Source organism: Corapipo altera, unplaced genomic scaffold (genome assembly GCF_003945725.1).
Source record: "Corapipo altera isolate COAL_440 unplaced genomic scaffold, ASM394572v1 50, whole genome shotgun sequence".
Taxonomy (NCBI): domain Eukaryota; kingdom Metazoa; phylum Chordata; class Aves; order Passeriformes; family Pipridae; genus Corapipo; species Corapipo altera.
In genome coordinates this window covers 6,672,554-6,692,188 of record NW_020884889.1, presented here as the reverse complement: position 1 = coordinate 6,692,188, position 19,635 = coordinate 6,672,554, and the positions used below count along the sequence as shown (strand labels likewise).

At 45.2% G+C, this 19,635-nt stretch overlaps 1 protein-coding gene across 1 annotated transcript in view; it reads right to left on the bottom strand.

Moving 5' to 3' along the window:
• The window catches only part of ACAN (aggrecan), a 46,493-nt gene extending 29,847 nt beyond the window's left edge, over window positions 1-16,646 (bottom strand). Inside the window, 1 exon segment of the mRNA XM_027644628.1 lies at window positions 16,624-16,646. The gene's annotated coding sequence lies outside the window, so the exon portion shown is untranslated.
• Between the last annotated feature and the right edge of the window lie 2,989 nt (window positions 16,647-19,635).

The following is a 19,635-nucleotide window of genomic DNA, read 5'->3' as shown; positions in this document are numbered from 1 at the left end:
TAAGGGGAGAGGTGGAACTGAGAAACACACTGAGGATACAGCCAGTACCCCTACCACATGTGCTATAAATAACACAGGCCTCTGGAGATAACCCCATTTGACTACTTTTTTGTAAGACATTGAGGTATTCTGGCTACTAGAAAAAAATGAGCTCCAGAACTCACAGGAGCTACCAGGTCATTGCTGGCAAACTCCAGTTCAGTTGCAGGCTCCTTATCTTCTTGCAGAAAAAGTCACCTTGAAGAGAAGTTGTTCTGGACACACTTCAGTGGAGCTCTTCCTAGGATGATCACTAAGAAAGGTTTGTCCAAGCTCTAGCAGGGAGCACTGTGAGGGACTAATTCTTGCAGCACAGAGCCCTACACACAAGCAGCAATGAACACACTTTCTGCAAGGTCCATGTTACAGAAACACCTTCCATCCCTGCAGATTGCTTTCCTGCAAAACTCCATTTGCACTTTCAGGGAGAGCAACTGGAGCAGGCAGCTTTTGTGGTGAGAAGAGAGGAGGAGGCAGCAGAAGTTACACCAGGTCATGGCTGTGCCTCTGCATCAGGATGGCTGTCCCTGTGTGGGGTACTGAGCAGTCCAGAGGAAAAAGAATCCAACTAAACTGCCACAAAAATTCCAGCCATCCTACCTCCTCTAACCAGTGCCCAAGACAAAAACAAGGCCCTCTCCAATTCAGCCTGGGCCAGGAAGGGTTCAGGAAAAGCTCCTGCCTTTCCAAAAAAGACAGGGTTGGGAACTGGTGGTAGGCTCATGAGCTCCCTACCCCAGAGAACAACTGTCCCGTTCACCAAGTTTATTACCTCTTTATTTTAAACCTAAGACTATGCTTCTCTACTGGGTTGTGTGCAGTGTCCTAAATTTGCTGCATGTAAATATGTTTATTTGAGAATCTAAGTGTGTGTGGAGGGAAGTGTGTACCTGTGTGCAGACTGGTTTAATCCCTTGCTCTTCCAGCTGCATCCTCAGGTTTTTAAAGGGATGAAGAATGTGGAGGGAGCAAGAAAAGGAAAGGTCACTACAGTGAAAGTTCAACAAAGTACCTACACAGTCAGACCATACAGTGGAAAATAACCAGATAGCCTGTTTGTAGCACACCCTAAATTGTTTGCTGGTTGTAAAACATTTTCTGTCTCAGTCTATTTAAATTGGGTCCCATCTGAAGTTTCTCCTGTGGTCTTTGCTTGCTCCAGACCATGTTAATCACCTTTGTTGCAATTAAATTTATTTCCATCATCCTTAGTACCACGGTTGTCCTATTTTTTTTTCCTATGGGGTCACATGGGTTGTTTTAAGCTTCCTTCTTTTGCAGTTTTGGAAAACCTTTAATACACTTACGTATTGTTTCTGGCAGCTAATAAAATATCACTTATTACCTGGAAGATATGCCTGGGCATAAAAGAGTTTCCAAAAACAATATTTCCATTAAAATTATGGATGTAAAGAGCCTCCTGAACAAGACTTAAGCCCAGCTCTACTCATTTGGCCTTGAATTCTCTTTCTTCAACTGGTTTTCCATCCCCAGCTGATTCCCCATAAGGGGAGTGGACCTTAGTTTCTCTAGGACATGCAGTCACCTCCATCCAGACTTCTCTCAGCACTGTTATTTTCAGGCACCAGCACTTGAGACCAAGGGTTTGATGAGGTCTGAGGAGACACCATCACCCAGCACGGACACCAAGAGAGTTCTCATGAATGTTTAGGCAGCACATCCCATACCCTTGTAGGCTTCAGTCAAACAGTATTTTCCCCTCTCCCATGTAAAACTAGAGATTGTTCATCCGTGATCTGTACAAAACCCCACTTTATTATCTCTCTGTGTATTCCCAGCCTTTGTGCAGGACTGAGGGTTTTTCTGCTAAAAGCCTTAGCCTGATCCAGGAAATGGGAGGGAAGGAAGGGGGCATGGTGGTGGTGGTGGGGGTGAGTGGGATGGGCAAAACCAGTTTTATTTCTTCTTCTTTTTTTTTAAAATAATGCAAACTTTGGAACAGAAATACGGCGATAAATGTACTCCTGTGATTTTTCATGTTATTTCAGCTGCAAAGAAAATAGGAGAAATATTCCATTCTGTCTGGCTTCCAAACCATTCTGAGAGTAAGGTCTTTATGTACAGAGCAGTTTGGATGCTGCTCCCTCCTGCTCTGTTTCTGAAACCATCCCTGCACCAATAAAGTCCTTTTTTCCCCAATCAGAAAGACACATGGCAGAAATTGCTCAGATATTTTGTCACTGAGGGATGTGGTCCTCCACACACTAACAGGTCTGCAGCATTGGCTGCCTGGACTGCTACAGGAGAAGGCAAAGTGATGGCACTGAGGCACTCCTAGTGCATAAGGCACAAAAAAGGGAACATTTGTTGAAGACTGGAAATGATGTGAAGTTTCAGCTCAAGTCTCAGCTGGCTCCTGTCCTCAAGCACCTCTTGCTACTGCAGGTATGAATATGGTCAGGCACAGCTCTGCTGATGCACTCTGGTGATGGTACCAGTGTGCCCTCAGCCATGACATGAGCTCCAGAGCTCCTCTGTCCTCTGGCACAGAGACTCAAGGTGGTGCTATGCTATACCCTTTTTTGTGTCTTTATGACTTTTCTTTCTGCTATAGTTCAACTGGTTATCTAATTAAGTCATGCACACACACTACAGGAAAAGCCAAAGTACTCAAGGATGTATGGTCACGCTTTCAATAAGCAAGAGGCCAGAGGAAATCTTAGTAAAACCTAAACAATTCTGTTCAGGTTCTGTTAGTCAGCTGAGCTCAGACATATGGTCAGAAACAAACATCCTACTGAACACAAAAACTTTTACAAGCATTTATCTCTTTTTTTGATATCTACCACAGAACAGCTCTCATCTTTCCCTGATTTACATTGGTTTTACATTACATCTTCCTTGACTTCAGCAGCAAGCTAAACACGCAGGCTCCAGAACAGCAGAAGCCCATAAAACCAGCCCTCCCAAAACTCTCTTCCAGGGAAATCAGAACCATCTGCTACTGGCAACACACACCCCAGTAATTTTTCTATCCTTCATGGACAGAGAAGTTTCAAAATGCCCATTATGGCAGATGACAGCTGGAGCCTTTCATGCAAGGTGTGGGATGAGCACCAAGCCCTGGGCTGCCATGGCTCCGAGTGTCTGCTCGATATGGAAAGTCAGAGCCACACTCAAACGGCCCCTGAAGCCTCTGAATTCAGGGGAACAATGAGCCTTTGAGACTGGCTGAAGCTCACACTCAAAATCCTCTCTAGTCCAAGAAGAGAAATAGAAATTTCTAAAGAGCAATTCATCTCCTTATGAAATAGATGTCTCAGCTGAGGACCGTTAAAGAGGGGTTCAGCCATTTCTGTCAGCTGGCAAAGGAGCCTGGAGCACTGTTAGACATCTAACTTTTAGAGATTGATGGGTGATTATGCACTTCATAAAGTCTCCTTACACCCTTTACACTATTTTTCTGGAGCTGCTGTCAGCCTTTAGTGAAGCTCCCCTTCACTAAGGGGAAAGATACAAAAACACAAAAGAAGAGAAACCAGACTCTCCCTGGATGTGAGGTGTGAAGATGCAGCTACAGAGCAAGGTGTGAATGTGACTGCAGAAAAGCAAATCTCTGCAGTGTCTCTATGCTGGGAGAAGATTCCACAGAAACTTACAACAGTTTGGGTTGTAAGACACCTTAAAGAATTCACAGACAACCCTTCTGCTCTGACCCACCTCTGCCCTTCAGAAGGCTGGTTTTCTAGAAATCAAGAAAGTCTTTGAAACCACATTTTGATATAGTAGAGTCCATAGGCACAGAGACCTAAGTCTTCACTGACTTTGCTAGTTACTGTCCGTAATCGATAACTCAGCTACCCCAAATCCTTGGATACTCCTGTGTGCTCCTAAGAAATGGGATGTGGAAGTTCACCTAACAGAGCATTGGGAGGGACTGGAAGAGACATAATGGAGCTGCCCCCTGCCAGTTTCACAATGGCAATGATTTTTTGTCTTGCTGTGCTCCAGGCAGACAGGAAAACATCATGCTGCTTTGGAATGACAACAAACTCAGGAGATTCAAGGTGAGAGCCACAAGAACACAAGTATGGCTCCAGGGCCCCTGCAATGGCCACACATTGGATTAGACTAATGACATGTAGGGTGGCCACATTTCTGGCTCATATCAGTTGTGTAAAACTGTGCGTGGCCTCTGCTTGCATTAATGTCTTCACATCAATCAGCAGCTCTTATAAGATACAAAAGCTGCAGCAACCTCTTGTTAAGGACACTTTCTGCTGATGTGCTACATGTATCAAGCTCCATCACCATCTTTGGTGAGGCCGTTCATGCTGGGAATACACCAAGCTGGTAATACTAAACCTCCCCATACTGTCACAGCTCGACACAAAAGAGATAAGTGAACAATCATATCCCATTTGGTCTTTGCCTTAGCGAGTACAGAGTACTGCTGGTGCTTGACAGCACTAAAAGCAACCTTTCATCCAACCTAGAGGAAGAGCTTCCAGCTTCATCACAGTCTCAGTATCTGCCTCTTTTTGCTCCCCATTTTCTCTTTCCAAAGTTGGCACCTGAAAGTTTTCTCTGCATTAATTCCAGACATTGTGTAAACACTGTGCTTAGATTTACTTAAATAGAGCTGTTTCAGCCCCAGCTTTCCTCCCAAGTAGATTTCCTGTCTCATAAATTCAAGACGTGAACAGTTTAGTTTTGCTAGGAAGGTGGAATCTCAAATTGATCCTCCCTTTGGGATGACCTGGAAGACAAAAGGGCAAATGGTATGAGAGAGGGCCTGGGTTTTTCTGGTTACTGGCTGGAAAGAGGGGAGCCATCCTGCCACGTGCTGTTCAGGCAGTAGTGCCAGTGGTCCAAGTGACTGTTGCCAGTTGTCATAAACGATCTGCAAGATTTGGAGTCTACCAATTTCTTGACATACTTTTTACTTCCTCCAGAAGATGGAGAAGCATCTCTTCCTACTGTGCAGATCATTGGCATTTTCAGTGTAGAAGCAAGGGATTACTGTTTTCTCCTGATTCTGGATACTCAAAGTATTTGTGGCTCTTTAGAAAGGCATATGCATATCAAACGTTCACACAGATTCTTTGTGCAAGGCAAGCAGAGGGAGTCTCCTAGGAGAAAAAGAGCTTTTCCTCTCAGCCTCTACTCACTAGGACTCCAGATATTTTTTCTGGCAGCAATGTGATCCCCTGGCCACAAAGCAAGTGGGTTTTGCCACTGCTGCTGAAGGATCTCATGGACCCTGGTGCCAGAAGAAGAGTCTTAACCAAAATATTGGACTGGGTTTTAATCAAAATTGTCTGCTGTCTGGTACTGATATGATGAACCTCAGTTCTGGGGGCACTGGGCTCACTTTGCCTTCCACTTTATGGAGAGGGCACACAGTATAAAGAGACCACAAGTTTCACATTCAGACTATAAATGAGGGTTTTGCTGCCTTGGCTGTGTTGAGCAAGACTCTCCTACTTCTCCATTTCCTCTGCCAGCAAACCTCTGACAACTAAATCGAGCACAAAACAGCCATGCCAGCTTGTACTTCTCTAGGAGCCTGAATGGTACAGGAAGGATTAAGGAAGAGAAGCAGCTTTTCACTCCCATCTCTGGTTCTAGGAAAACTTAATCAATGGCTGGGCATTGCACCCTGTGAAACTGCCTCATGCATGACAGCAGGAGAATGGTTCACTGTCTCCTCTCATTTCCTCCTTGACCAGCTCTCCCAGACCACTTTGTCCCGCTCTTGACAGTTTTAGCAGTGGTGAAAGATTATGTGGACAATGCATTCCCTTCAGGGACTGAGCCAAGCAGTCAGTGGGTGCTGAGCAGGGGCAGTGTCCATGGCTGCTGTCTGGCTGTGCAAACCAGGGACTTTCCTGTAAGTGTTTGGATGGTCTAAGGCCCATTAAAATCTCACCAGATAATCTCTTTTTTTCATGTTTTCTCATTATATTCAACCTCAATCACTCCCCCAGCCATTGCCATCTCATGGCACCTGGTAGTCATAGAATCATAAAATGGTTTGGGTTGGAAGAGACATTAAAGATCATTTAGTGACAACCCCACTGCCATGGGCAGGGACACCTTCCACTAGACCAGGTTGCTCAAGGCCTATCCACCCTGGCCTTGAACACTTCCAGCACTGGGATATCCACAGCTTCTCTGGACAACATGTACTGATGTCTCAACACCTTTACAGGAAAGAGTTTCTTCCTAACATCTAATTTAAACTTGCTCTCTTTCAGGCCAAGACAATTCCCCCTTGTCCCATCACTCCAAGTCCTTGTCCAAACTCTATATCCAGTTCTCTTGTAGCCCCTTCAGGTACTGGAAGGTGCTCTAAGGTATCTCTGGAGCCTTCTCTTCTCCAGGCTGAACAGCTCTCAGGCAGTCCCCATAGCAGAGGAGCTCCAGCCCTCTGAGCATCTTCTGTATCCCTGTACAGTTCCTTCCTTTTTTTGTTCATGTACCAGGAGACCATTCTGAGGTGCAGTGCTGTCTTCCCTCTTAACTAAGACACACAGTGTGTGTTTAACTTAATTTGACTGGCTCAGTCTGTAAGTGCTCTGTTTAATTTAATATTGCTCCATTCCTTTTGGGGAATAGAGGTACCTCCAAGCGCAGTCAACTGCCCTGTCCTGCATCAGCCTTTCAAAAGGGATTTCACCATGTAGGGAAGACTGGGGGATGCTCAGCTCTCCTTGTTAGGGACAGTTCCATTGTGCACAGACACACATCCACTGCTCCTATTCACTTGTCAAGTCACTTTGTTGAAATAGTAATTCCTCCCTTTGGTTCAGCCTGTTCTTTTCTTCTTGGGAAGAAACCAATGGTGACTCCAGGCAGAAAATAAATCTTTCTCTTGTTTTTTTTCTACTATAGTGGTGCTTTAGAACCAGGCCAAATTGTACAGCAGAAAACAAAACATGACAAGAAAGAAGATAACAGCCAAACAAGCTTGTTTTGGATCTGCCACTGAGAAGGATAATCCATCAGAGACCTCAAAAGCCTTAAGTCCTTCTTTATGAGACTGGCAGGAAGCTGGAAGGGAAGAAACAAGGTGATGGAAAAGATGCCTCGGAAATTGTTCTTTTCCAGCCCCTGGCCCTTCATGAAGGTGCATGTCGTTCTCTTTGTGATGTATTCATCCACCCAGAAGGACAGATAATGAGTCCCCTCAGCACAGGAGAGAGAATAATTGCCAGAAGAGTTTCACTTTCCTGTCTTGAGATTTCAATTTTGGCTTAGTCCAAAGATTCCCCTTCATACAAACACTTTCTGAAAAAGGTAACACATGTAAAAGGATACATTTTTAATCACGTAAGACCCATCACTGGGTCCAAAACTCAATCACAGCCTTTTCCTTTTTTCCAAAGGAGGTCTCAGTGTCTTCTCAAAACTCTGCCCACACTGAAAGGTCTGTTCCCTTCAAACACATGGTGAAAGTACCCTAAAGAGTGGAGACACTGCACTTGAAACAGCCAAACTTGTTGACCTGAAGGTATATCATGTATATATAGAACCTTCTCTCTACACATACACGATTCTATGAGTGGGCTGAGGTACGGTATTACTTAGGAGCAACTGTGTGGATGTGACATTGAAAGAGAGAGCAAGACGAAGACAATTACCCTCTTCAAAATGTTTCAGTCTAGGGTCAATGAATGAATATCAATAATCCTTTCATTACAGCTCAGATCTCAGGCCTCCAGTGAATTAACCCAGCACAGGCAGACAACAGTCTTTGCCTTAAAGATCTTGCAGTCTAGAAAGTGTGCTGCCGGTCAAGCCTAGAGAGCACAAATGTGAATTTGGGGAGACCACGGGAATCCTGAATAAAAGCAAGGCTCTTATATGAAATATAAAATTGTTCTGTGAGCTGTAGACTGTGAAGGGAATGAAATTTAACCTTAACATAAGCCACAGACATTTGGAGAGCTGCTTCTGCTAAGCCTGAATCTACAGTTTGCTAAGCAAAGTCCATATGTCATACCTTCAAAAAGAGAAAGTGAGGTATGGAGGAAACCAAAACAGCAATTAGATGGGAATACCAACTTTTCTGAGAGGTAAATAAATTCCTGTGTATGAGATGTGGTTAAGAAAAAATGCCAAAATGTTGTCCAGTGTTTGGTGAAGTGTTCTGTAAGGGCAACAGAAAATGTTGTTTTTCCAGAGATATGTGGAACAGCTTAAAACCAACAGTGCCCACATTTTGAGGAACAGAAAGGCACCAACACAGATCCCCTTGCAGGCAAAATAACTGCCTAGCAAAGTGCTTAAAACCTGCAAATATGGTCCAGCATTAGTGGACAAGGTGTAGGCTTTAAAACGGATCCTGGAGCATGCTATGTTGATATTTTAACTCAAACATGCAGTGATAGCAAAGGAAACTGTAAAAAAGGAAAATTTGTATTATACTATTGGCATAAAAGACCAATTCAAAGGCAAATAATAATTATGATCTATTTTAACCAACCTGTCTTGTCATTCTTCCAATAAGATGGGTAGGTAAATTATCTGGTGGCCAGATCCAGTCACCACTGGAATCAGCAGTAAAGATGCCATTTACCTCTGAGGTTGGGAATATTAAGCCCAAGATCTCATATTAAAACCTAGTCTAGACTGGTAACTGTTTGCAAGTCCCAAAAAGACATCAGAGAGAGCCCTCAAGAGGATGTTTAGACCACCACAAGCTTGTACAGAGAACTCTGCCTTCAGACAGGAGAAGAACTAATTCCTTAAGACAATATAGCAAAGAAAACACTGTAAGGCTTTTATACACAGTGTGAGAACTGCATCTAATCATTCATAACATTTGGGCACTGTCAGGGAGTGGAGAGCCATCACAGCATTAGTGGACATTGATCCACAATTTAAATAAACCACACAAGAGGAGTAATGTTCAGGAGAACTAGTTGACAGCTGTATGTTCAAAACAAAAATATTGTCTAACATTTAGGATGAGCATTTCTGCAAACATGGTTGAATTAGTCATACTTTAAATAAATTATTTTTAATGGAAGTATATTGGGAAGGTAAGGGTCTATGGTGATATTTGTTCTGGCCCTCAAAGCTTGGTCCATGCAGACTCCAGGCTTGTCCAGCCAATATTTGGGGCCTCTTGAGTCCCCTGTGGGCATTGGGGATGTTCAAAAGCCATGTTGGACATCTTCTCTCCTTAGGCTGTGAGCTCTGTGCTTGCTCTGTGCACAACTCAGTGCAATCTCCTTCTCACCATAAGGATGTCACAAGTATTTTGGAGAGCAAGAGAAATCAGCCCCACTAATCATTAACAAAGCTAGCAGATGGCTTCTAAACAGAGCTTTCAAAGATTTTGAGTACAGGTTTTGACACAATTGCAAAGGATACTCTCTTGTGCTCTCTTGTGAGATGCTGTGAGATTTCTGGGAATGTCAAAATATTTCAGTAAAACTCCAGTGACCTGCCAAATTTTGCACAGCATTTCAAAACTTAAAGATGTAAATGGATGAGCAAGACACCTAATGGAATTTGCAGAACTTCTTCTCTCTGGAGACTCTGCTGCAAAACAGGCTTTCAGTCCCTAAAGCAGCCTCTGGAAAAGGACTAATTTTATAAGGGAGATTAATCCAATCAGCTGAGTGCCTAATGACCCTCATACCCCATGAGTTTAGAAACATTATTGTTTAATTATACCCAACAGCATAGAAGAGAAAGACATCTCTGATGGTTGAGATACCACATACAGATCCACAGAAAAGCAGCCAGCTGCATTTATGGTTGCAGAACAGAGAGCAATCCGGTTGTAGAATAGCAGAAATTGGAAATTAACTGTGCTAGGGTTGAAGAGAAGGTGCCAATCAGAGTATTTATCTTCACTTTCACTAATACACATAATGGAGGCTTGAGTAAAACTTCAGCATTACTCTGAGACTGCAGTGTGAGAAAGTGCTTTCCATTTCAAGCACAAAAATCCCCAAGCTTCTTTTCTTTGGAGCTAGACTATGTTTCTGAAGCTATCAAAACACCTTTTCTCCATCAATATGTGAACAGGTGAGCTACCATGGAGGATATAGGGGGAGCAGAGGACCTTAGCACCTAGGAAAGAAAAGGCTAAGCATAATATTCATAAAGTACATGGGTTTATGTGGGTTTGATATGCATATTCAAGTAAGAGGGCAGTAGCATTGTCTAAAAATGACCAAAACAGGAGCAGAAGTGGTGTGTCCTGTGTGGATTTAAAAGCTGGAAAAGGGGCAGCATGATATCCAGCAGAGACCAGCTCACCTGAGAATTTATCTAATTTCTCAGGAAGGCTTTGTAGCCCACACTGAACTCGGTGCTGTATTGCTCAGAGGGATGATGGTACCTGGGTGATCCAATTTAGAGATATGTTGTGTGTACTAGGGAGAGCTGGATGCACAGCACTGAAGATAAACTGAAATGAAGATCTTGGTTGACTCTGAGATTCTTCATGCCTGTAACCCACATGCCTATCTGGCTACAGCAAAAGAATGGCCAGAATGGTCCCAAATACTGAAAGGTACAAAGGAAGGTGCATATTCCCATTGCTGTGCTAATACTGGAATGATTTTGCAGATGAAAAGGGTACAGCATTGCACAAAGGTTCAGGGGTGTGTTGGGGCTGGTCTGAAGCATTTCAAAATGCTGGGCAGATTCAGAGCTTAACAACAAGAGCAATGAAGTCCTCTGCTAAACACAACATTATTGGTGGTGCTGAATAATTGCATGTCTCCTATAACAGGCAGGAAACCATACAGTAGGACTAGTAGGTGATCTCTGCTGTAAGTTAGATCAAGGGGTTGTTTCTTTTAGGAGGCAAACTGCAGGGAATCTGGGAATTACAGAGGTTCAAGGATTTTACCCTATCTCTGGAAAAGTAGCTCATGATCTTGAAGGACAGCAGGAAGGGTCATGATCCTATGGGGTTGCTGGTTAAGAAAAGGGGTTTTCCTGCTAACACACAGTGATGGCTGCAGGACAGCATTGGCTCTGTGGCCATTGACCACCCTGGTTTTGAGAGAAGGCCCAAGTAACAGTGGTGAAGGGCTAAGCTGGGAGCCCAGTGTCCCTCTCTGCACAGCCCTGCTGTGCCACCTAGCACTGGTGTAGTAGGCAGTGTTAGCAGAGTAAGAAACCTGCAGCCTGAGGGGATCACCAACATATCAATTACTATAAGGCAGTAGGGTATTATTTATACAATAAATGCTATATAAAACAGCAGAGTAATATTTAGAGGGCAAATACTACGGAGAGGAAAGCTGCAATTTCTTCTGCAGCAGTAGGATGTTCTGTGCACTCCAAAGTGCTGGGCAGGATGAGGGTGACACTTACATGCCAACTATTGTATGAGGACAGGGTACTATTTAAACCCCAGATACAATGGTAGAGAAAGAGTATTATTTACTTACCAGTCTGAATGCAATAGCAGCAGTGGCAGTAACTGCACAGTATAATTTACAACAGAGGAAAAGACATCATTTGCAGACTGGTTATTACAGAATGGGAGTGTATTTGTTGTGGTACAGCACCGAAGCATTACGTTGAAGCTGAGCGCTATAGAGGTACTGGGTTATTATTTATACACCAAACACCACAGAAACTATTTTTCTGGGCTAAGTAATAGTGACAGTTAATAATTTATATGAAATCCATCCTGTAATTTTCAATATGTAATCTACATGATTATTTCAACCTTGAATCTGCGGTACAGATGATGTAATGTTAATTACACTGAGATCTATAGCTGTTCTACCACAGGACTGTTAAGCCAGAGTAATCTTCTGAAGTGAGTAGATTTGTGCCAGCAAAACTACTGAATCTGTCCCTGCCCTGTGCAAAGCCTGCAGTGCCCAGGGATTTCCAGGGGTGTTTATCCCTGACCCCATACAGGAGCCCAGCAGGAGCAGCAGGTTTTGCCGTGGATTACAGGTTATTCAATCACCAGCACGGAGTCTGCTCTCCCAGCATAGGTGTGAATGATAAATGGGAGCTCCAGCTGGAAGGGATCAGCAATGTTTTCATCTGTTTATCATCTGCTGGCCTTTGCATTTTCTTCACACACCTTTCTCATCCAGTCTGTGATCTAACCTCAGGCAGAAGATGTTTCTTCATTATTTCCCATTAGTTTCCCCTATGGATCTTTTTTCCCCTGTCAGATTATTCCTTTTTAAATTTCTTAAGTCAAATCTGTATGTCCTGCAGCCATCACAGATGATTTCTTTTGTCTTTCAGTGGTTGTCTACACCATTAATTAAAAGAATAATAGAGTGTCCGAGTGCTCTACCCACTGTTAACCGAAGGCATTGAAGAAGCCAAAGGTACATGGAAATTGCCAGACCAGATGAAACTAATGGTGTGTTTAGACCAGTATCCTGTCTTGGACAAGACCTATATTACCAGCTTCAGAGCAAAGTTCTCATCATTAAAAAATAGGGAATAAATGGCTGAGGAGGAAGTTTCTTTTTAACACAAGGCATTTAGTGGTCACCTTCTGCCTTGAAGCATGAGTATTTACATTCCATATTCTCCCGCTTCTCCCGCTAATGCACACTAAGTTTATTTGGCATGGCTTAATAGACAATTTTACTCTTCTCAGGCCTAACACATGAGCACCACCCTGCCAGAAGAAATTTCCTTTCCTGATCATTTCATCCCTGCAATGTGACGTGTTTGCTCTAGCAGAAACCCTTTTGTCTCATGTTGCCTGATGTGGCCTCTGTTGAAGCCAGTACCTTTCCTCCAGGATCTGCCCTACCCATCGCTGAGCACAGAGGAAGGCTGGGTTCAGCTCCTCCACACTAAGGTTTGTCAGAAGATCCCTGGCTCCCAGGCAGTTCCCTGATAACATGGTGGCAACCAGGACTATCCTCGTGTTTGAGATTCATGTGGTGCCTCAGTAATCTCATAGCAAGCACATCTACCAGGTCAAACCACCCAGACCTGCCTCTCCTGGGACATCCCATCACCCAAGTTTTTCACAGAAGTCACCTCTCCTTTCCGTCATAAGCCTACACACAATCAGGACGCAGTGACAACCTGGGAGGAACTGAGCAATGAGGTAGGACTACTCCCCTGGATTAATTATGGGTGTTGCCCAAAATTCTCCCTACTTCAGCTGACCCAGGTGCCTCCTGGCTTGCAGTGGGATAAATAGAAGAGCCATGTGTTGCCACGCCTTGGTTGACATAAGGAGCAACTACAAAGGTGAAACCCCAGAAGATTATACTTATCAGAGGTCTCCCATTCCCCTGATTTCATCTCTTGGTCCCTTCTCTCAGCAGAGCTCTTTCTGTGGCCTCCACTCTCTCCTCCTCTCCAGCTCCCCAGTTTTCCCCTGGGTTTCAACAAGGTTTCCCCCTCAGCCAGCCTCAGGGACAGCCAGAGCCACGGAAAATGGCTCCTAGGCTACTTCTGTGAAGCTTATACAGCAGGAATGGAGTCCTAGTGGCTTTTGGACCTTGCTTTATGACCAACATACTTGAGCCACATCACCTCCCTCATCCTCACTTGCTCACAGCAGTAGTGACACGGCTCCAGCTGCCTCTGTCAAGGGGCTGAAGCCATCGGGAGCATGAGATCACTGAAGCCGATTGCACAGTGGCTGGGCTTGTAAAGCACGGGAAGGAAATTAGACCAAGGTAGTCTGTGGGGCTGCTACTTAACACCTCAAAAGCTAAAACACATAGAGAGTCTTGGGGTACCCAAGTCGAATGATTCTGGTATTTCTCATCCTTCCCCCACCCTTCTGCTCTCTGGTCTGTACGGAGCAATCACCGGGGAGGGGGAATATCATACAAGGGAGACATGGAAATTTTTCTAAAAAAGGAAAGTCCGATGAAAAGCACATGGAGGAAAAAAATCTCGGTGTGAAGCATCTCAAAAAAGGCAGCGCGGGTAGCGCGACAAAACCCCCTGCCTATTCATCAGGCCAACAAAAAGCTTCTTTAGATTTATACTGTGAGCCCATTGAGAGGGAGGGGAGGGAGGCAGCGCTCACACACCGCCCTTGTGCACACAGCAGAGCCCGCAGTCCTGCCCCGCGCACACAGGCTGGGCTGTTCTGCCCGCTCACAAGGAAGCTCTGATTTTTTAAAAGTAAACTGTAAGGTTTCCGTTGTTGCACTCGGCTCAAGTATTTTTATTTTTTTATTTTTTTATTTTTTTTTTTTTAAATATAACAGCTCCCTCTCTTTGCTGTCCCTCTCTCTCCTTCACTCTCTAAACAGCCCCGGCTGCTCTGGGCTGCTCGGCAGCCGTCGCGCGCTGGCTCCCTATGTGGTCCAGACCCGCTATGAACACGGCTTTTGTTGCTGCTGCTGGGAAGCTGCCTGAGAGCGGCACACACAGCCCGGCTTGTTCCACACGTGGAGGCTGCAGCGGGTTTGGGCAAGGGGGGAAAGAGGAGGAGGAGGACAGCTTGGGTTAGGTTGTCTTGTGGTAGTGCAGCCGTCCCACCACTGGCAAGGGAAAGGGCGAAGCAAGGAGACGGAGGCGGGTGGTGGTGGAAAAGATGCCTCAGGCAGCTAAGAAAGGTCCCGTTGATTTTTAAAATGAGACCAGTTGGCCCTCCACCAGCCCACGTTCCCGCTGGATGTAAGTCAGCATGGGAAGGCAATGAAGTCACTCAGTCTGTGCAACTTACGTTTGCAGAGGATCTGCCCCAGAGAGGGAAGAGGAGAGAAAAGACCAATAATGGAGTGGATTTTGGAGTTCCAGGGTTCCTAATCATTATGCACATCTCTGAGTGATAGCAGAGCACTGAACAGCAATCTGGGGTTATTTTCGTTTACGGATTCATTCATTCATTTCTATCTTTTAAGTGATACCATCTATTCCCTTCTCCTCTAAAAACCCCTTAATGTTCTTCACTAATTGGGGAGTATTTTATATTGATGAGCTGCTGTTTGCTGATTTTTGTTTAATATCTAGTTTTCCTTAATAAATTTTTCCCTGCATCTCTTTCACACCCTCAATTTCCTATCTTGTCGTCTGTCATTGCCCATCCATCCTCCAGCCCTCGTGCTGCTGTTAAACCCTGCTGCTGTACACAGAGGTGATTACAGGAAACATTAAACAGCAGTTCAAGTGGAACAGATGGAGCTTCTCCCCAAAGACTGCTCAGGCTGCAGAAAGAGCTCAGCCTCTGCCCCATCCAGTGATGGTGGGAGGTGATGCCTCCCCTTCCTGCACTCTGACAGCAACTCAAAACATCTCAGAAAGGGGCAACATCTCCCCTTTGACCTGTCAGGCAGAAACAGTCTCTTGAAGCCAGCAGGAAAACATAACGTCAAACAACCAAAGCAAAGAAAGAAAGAGTTCAACTTCCAAAAGTGCCTTTTCACAATCTGAAAACCCACCAAACCTGGTCCCCAAACCACTGGCCCCTCTGCCCAGCCAACATCCTTTACCGGGAGCTTATAGCTGAAAGCCAAAGCAGTGAGGAATGCTGAGAAATTCCTCTCTCCCAGCTATTTCGTTGTGGGATGTTTCCCCCTTTCCACATCTGGCAAAGCTATTTTAGACAGCAAGGAAAGCTTTTCAAACTGACATTTTTTGGCTAAACCACTCAAAAGGAAAAGGTTAAAACATACGCTTTCTGCTGTGTGCAGAGGGATGCTGAATGCAAGGTTTAAATGAAAAGTCTTGAAAAGAAGTAAATTAATCAGAAGAAAGAAATTTCTGACAGAGATTCTGAAAAATAAAGTTGTTTTTGCTCTGTCCGTTTCTGGAGGAGAGCTCAGCTCCCTGAAAACTACTGCTAAAAATATGCTTCGTCTGCAAATGGATTCGGGAAGCGGGCAGGTACTGAGGAATGCCTGGAGCAATTCACTGGAAATAACCCAGGGGACTCTGCCAGCCGCTGATCCCTGACATCTTCATGCAAGGAGAGCATTGTAAAACCCTCCAGCATCCCGGATCTTTTCATTCTCTTCCTGAACTTGTCAGCCCCTACAGAGCTTCACACCCCTCCAGCTCAGGGGTTGCCCTTTGCCTGCCCCGTGGCAGAGCAATGACACCGATCAAAGCAGTGACCATGAGAAAACTCGGCACTGGTCAGGATGCTCTCAACAAATCACTGCGCCGGCAGCTTCCATCCCCAGAGCTCAGGAGCAGGATCAGACACATCCCCCGAGCCCCAGCGGCAGCTGAAATCCATCACAAAGAAACACCGATGGGTTGGAGGGTCTGTTTGGGAGGGAGAACAGGGATAACCTGTCTCTGCTCTCCTGCCTCGTGGTTTTGGCTATGGGACCACTTAAGCCATCTTTGCTTTCCCTCCCTTCCCCAAGCCAACCAGCAAACTTGACACACAGCTGTTGCCTCTGGCTGTAGTTTGTTCCCTGTAAGGGGTGGGATGCTGGTGAGGACCATCACGCCGGGGCACACTCCAGGCGCAGGCTCCCCTCTCACAGCAACACTGCTTGCAAGAGGGAAACTGTGAAGAAGCTCAGGCTCAATTATTTTCCAACTTTTCTCACATTTCTCTGCTAGTTGCTTAGCAGGGAAACGACCAATCCCCTGACTGAGAGCCTGCTTCTCTAGAGCACTTAGGAAAGTTAAGGAAAAGACACCAAAGAGAGCAGGGAGGAAAGTATGATACGTTACCTTTAACAATTCAGTGCAGTGCTTCCAAAATCTAAGTCCCATACACCTGGCAGAGAAATGAGGTCTTTTTTGGTGTTCAAGAAGGAAAGAGCTTGCCACTTCTTGCTGTTCCTGTATGTCTTCTTCACAATCTCCGGATGAGTTTTCCTGCCTTTTTTTTTTTTCTTCCCCGGATCCCCAGAAGAAATCAAAATTCCCTGTGTGGTATTTCAGGTCCTTTCAGGCAGTGGCAGCAGCAGCAGGCTTGAAGAGTAAGTACTGTGTGTGAATGGCAAAAAAGAGAGAGAGGGTTTCAGACCACATTAGCTGCCACTGGCTGCAAAAGAGACCATCAAACTCCTGTCAGCCTCCTTAGATACCTCTTGAAGAGCTGGCAAACTAAGTGTATTGGATCCTCCTCTGGATTTTAGAGTAAAGGTAGGCAGGCATCCAGGGGGCAGGGGGAAATAGGAGGGCTTATGGACAGAAAAGGAAGCCCAGCCTCTTGGAAAGAAGGGAAAAAAAACCCCATACACCCAACCCAGAAAAGAAAAGAAAGGGGAAAAAAAAGCATTACCAAAAAAATACTGTAAATGGAGAAAGCTGAATGGGGAGTGGGGGATTAAATTTAGCCCTCTGGTTTGGAAGCAAACTGGCTGGGGCACCACAAGTGGTTGAGAGAGAAGAAATAGTTTGTGTAATAAAAAGAGAACGTGTTTTTTTTCAAACTAAAATAAGATGAAGCTAATTAAGGAACCTGAGCAAAGTATTTGTGTCTGCAATGCAGTTAATATCACTGCAGTCTGAGCAAAAATGAGCAGATGTACTGGGAAGCCCCAAACCAGCAGCAGACAGAACAGTTTAGGGAACTCCTGCATGGCTCACTGGCTGCTGAGGGAGGGAGGCAGGTGATGGAGGGAGGGAAGGGATGTTCAGCATTATGCAAAGGGAAGCACCTGAAACATCAGTAACTGATAAGTGATATAAAGGCAGAGAAAGGAGGCATTTGAGAGTGAATTTGCCTGAAGGTTGTTTGTGTCAAAGTGGGGAGAAATGAAGTCTGTACACATCTGGTAATGGTGTACCCTGAAACAACCACCTCAAAACTCTAAGGAGGATCCCATAACTGAATCCTTGGTAGTTCTGGTGCTGTGAGAAAGTGCTGAAGGGACTGTAATGTGGTTTTTTTATTTTTTTTTTCTGTCGGGGATGCTGATACCTTTGAGAGGGACAAAAAGCTCTGCTCAGGGAGGAGGGAATGGGTCTGTTGCTGCAGATCTACAGCTTGGCTTGTGAAGGGGCCAGATGACAGCTAGGAGCAGATGGGAAACTGCTGAGATGTTCATAATTGAGAAAATTTCTTTTGTTTGAAAAACCTGCTGTACCTCAGCAGTGAAACCTGAGCATGGACAGAGATACAGGGTTTGAAGTTCCTCAGGCTTGCATGAAGAAACATACTGGTACTGTTCTCTTCTAACGTGGAAGAGATCACTACCAGCCTAAAGCAAAGGTAAAGTCTGAAACTGAGCACAGGGAGGTTCTCCTGTGCCCTTCTTGAACCCAAGACACATGGCTGCCCTCAGCATCTCTCCTTCCATTTCTCTTTTAATGTACTTCCCTCTCTTTTCCTAACACCCTCCTTTGCTTTCTGGTTTATGATATAATAGTTTCTCCTCTCTCCATAAGTTATTTGATCCCATGCCTCACTTCAAAGCTTGCTTCCTTGACTGTCTCACTTTTTGACCTGAGGTTCATAACCCCCAGCCATGCATCCATCACCCTGACAGGTAATGATCCCAGACCACAGAGCATGGAGACTCCCTTCTTCCCACAAGTACCTTATTCCATCTTAGAGATTCAATACAAATTTTTGTTGTGAATCTGCCCCTTGGATTATATCCCCCTTCCTTTTTTTTTTTTTTTAATAGCAAAGCAGCAATAGATATTAACTTCAAAACTTGCCAGGTGCCCATATGCTAAAAGTCAAAAGGGCAGTGGGAAAGCTTCGCACCCATTGGAAAGAACAGTGCCTTTACAGCACCACCTGAAACTCTGGGACTTTATTTTGTCATAGAACGGTTTGGGTTGGAAGGGACCTTAAAGGGCATATAGTTCCAACCCCACTGCCATGGGCAGGGACACCTTCCACTAGACCAGGTTGCTCAAAGTCCCATCCAATCTGGCCTTGAACACTTCTGGGGATGAGGCATCCACAGGTGCTCTGGGGAACCTTTGTCAGTGCCTCACCACCCTTGCAGTGAAGAGTTTCGTATATCTAATCTAAATCTACCCTCCTTCAGTTTAAAGCCACCCTCCCTTGTCCTATCACTTCAAGCCCTTGTCCAAAGTCCCTTCTCAGCTCTCTTGGAGCCCTTTCAGGTACTAGAAGGGGCTCTAAGGTCTCCCTGGAGCCTTCTCTTCTCCAGGCTGAGCAACCCTAACTCTCTCAGCCTGTCTCCATAGCAGAAGTGCTCCAGCCCTCTTACCATCTTCCTGGCCTCCTCTGGACTTGCTCCAACAGATCCATGTCCTTCTTTATGCCAGGGACCAAGGAGTTGGACACAACAGTGCGGGTGGAGTCTCACCAGAGTGGAGTAGAGGTGCTGGTCAAGCTACTTTTGATGCAGCCCAGGACACAGTTGGCTTTCTGGGCTGCAAGTGCACATCTCTGGGTCATACTGAGCTTATCATCCACCAACATCCCCAAGTCCTGCTCTTCAGGGAGAGCAGAGCTCCCAGTCTGTTATCTGCCCAGCCTGTACTTGTGCTTGCTTCCCCCACCTCACATACCTTTCAGTCTGTAAGAGCGCTGTCTGTCCATATCAAATCTAACTCTCTATCCACTGAGATAAAGTGGGGGCCTTCCCACCTCCTCAAAGGACATTGGATCCACCCTAGAGCTGCCACTACCTCCAGATGCTGACTGGGTTCAGACAGACAAGGCAGCACTGCAGCATCACATGCCTCCCCTCCTCACTAGCTGGGGTGTCTCTGCACTGGGCAGCACAGTGTAGCTATAGCAATGAGAGGAGA